The sequence below is a fragment of the Styela clava genome, chromosome 3 (genome assembly GCF_964204865.1).
Source record: "Styela clava chromosome 3, kaStyClav1.hap1.2, whole genome shotgun sequence".
NCBI classification, from domain to species: Eukaryota; Metazoa; Chordata; class Ascidiacea; order Stolidobranchia; family Styelidae; genus Styela; species Styela clava.
Genome location: NC_135252.1, coordinates 23152234 through 23154737, shown reverse-complemented (window position 1 = coordinate 23154737; position 2504 = coordinate 23152234).

The window sequence follows — 2504 nt, the reverse complement described above, 5'->3', positions numbered from 1 at the left end:
ACGCAGTGTTCTTCAACCTTTATTATCGTGGTATACCTTTTACATTTTTTAAGAACTTTGTATACAAATACCAATGTTTATTTGAGGCTTAAATAAACATTAAATTTCTAAACATGCTGTACTGCAATATCATCATGCAATCTAATAGGCTAGTGTCCGCATGTTTTAAATTTGACAGACGGCCTTAGCGTCAACAGGAATAATTTTCAACGTAAATCAAACTAAGTGCATGGCTACCGAAATCACCAACCCAGACACGTGACCGCATTATCTATATAATTTGTGATGTAACAATGTGCTCGCGTCGGTTCTTTGCGTAAATGACATTGTGCGTTGCGTTTACATTGTTGTCTCCGCTTCAATATTTTATGATTTATTATATTACAGTTTAGAATCCCTGACTTGGGCTGTACACGCTTCGTATACCCTTTATCAGTTGTATACCCAACTTATGGTCCGGTATGCAATTGGGTATACCGTATACCCGGTTGAAGAGCACTGCACTAAGGCATTAGACGTCGAACTAATAGACCTTCAAACTTTCCTTGGAGGCTCATGCGAGGTCTTGAAGAATTTTCGTCTCGAATATAAACACGTATATTGCACATGATGGATCACCAATCATTAGTCTGTTGGTTGTTGCTGTTTAGGGTCAGAAGTTAGAAATTAGAATTCATTACGTTTAACGACAGTTGCAATATCATCAATAACACAGTTATCTTTTCGAGGGTTGCCGACGGGGAGCGCGGGAAAGCAACTATTTATTAACAAGTAGATACCATTTAACATTTTTGCAGTTCAATGCTGCGTAAGGTAGTGATCAAAGAGTTTGAACTCTAGATCTCCAATATCAACGTATTCGTGCCTCACGCGATCCTAAATGGGTCATTACGCCTATGGACGTCACAGAATGGTGGCGATAGAGGGCTATATCCAATACTCAGGCACACAAATAATTTACGACTATTCTTAGAAACTATCTACCAATAACTCATGCAGGTTTCTAGTAACCATTTTTAAAACTGTATTGGAAACATCTTGGCAACGAGTCTTGAGACGAAATTTGAAAGATCATCAATTTGCCAAATTGGGTGGTAACTGACTCAGATGACCGTAACTGGTCGTATCGTTACCTCCCAGTCATACCGAAAACTTTTGTTTCACTTATTATGTTATTATTATATTTAATATTATGTGTTTTCTGGTTGACGAAATAATAAATTCTCTCTCTCTCGAAAAAAAGGTAGCTAGTTATTGAAATTGTGGGTGTTGTCCAACAAACATTAAAAAGCATCCAATCACTAAACTGATTCTATTCTTAGTACTTATGAGGTCACATACCGTATGCAATTTCTTTACACGCATTATAGAATGACTTCACAGAAACTTAATTATAAACACTCATAATCAATAAACAATAATACAAGTCAAATGAGGACGAATTCACTGTTCTGAACTGAAAAACTAAATGACTAAGCAGTCCCCGTTCTGCAATATTTTTAGGCGTGACGTAAGTAGAAAATATTGTGAAGACGAATAATGATAAGGGTTCTTCACGTCAATCCAAATAAATTGGCAATTGCATTGTAAATGACGCGAATTTATGACGTAGTATTTATGCTGATTAAATGCATGATTCACAAGAAAACTTTTTAATAAGATATAACCAAATTTCAACTGCCCTTGCCCACTAATAGAATGATTGAATACCGGACGGTCGCAATATACATAGAGAGATAGATATGTATCCTATCCCTTGACCCTCTTTATTACTATTCATTATCTCGACGAAGTGAATAAATATGAATAATGAATTTACATATCTACTCTATTTTTTTGTAATTTTAAACTATCGTAGGCACAACTACCTCACACGCGTACGTGCCGAATGGCTATTTGTTATGGCCCTGCACTCGAGTGTTCATGAGTATTTCATGTGCTTCGGACATGAGTTGTAACAAACAGCCATCAATAGGCAAGGGTTTATTATATTTTGTATACACTCGCGCTGTTTGACTTGGCCACGCTCACTCAAGTTTCAACATTCAGATTATACGGTGACGCATACTGACTTAGACTCCGAGACTATGACTCCGACAATGTCCGTTGCAGCACGCTAACCAGACCATTGTCTTTAACAAATGGACGAACCGTGTATCATATTCATACAAATGTAAATATCCCGAAACCTGTATATGATGGAGAGTCGGTACTCCCGTAGTATGTGCACCAAGATGGCGGACACCGGAACGTAGCATTATATCAGGTTAAGAATAGGCCATAATTTTAGTTACAAGTACTACGGGATTTATTCGGCTAGTCTCCAAACTCGTAGTGGAACTAAAATAAGGAAAATTGGAATAAAATTATTGCCCAACTCCAACCCGGTACACATACTAAGTTCCGGTGTCCGCCATCTTGGTTCACATACTACGGGAGCGCCGGTGAATCTCCATTCAGTTTTATAATCGGTAATTATGGGATATACGGTTCTATTATTAACA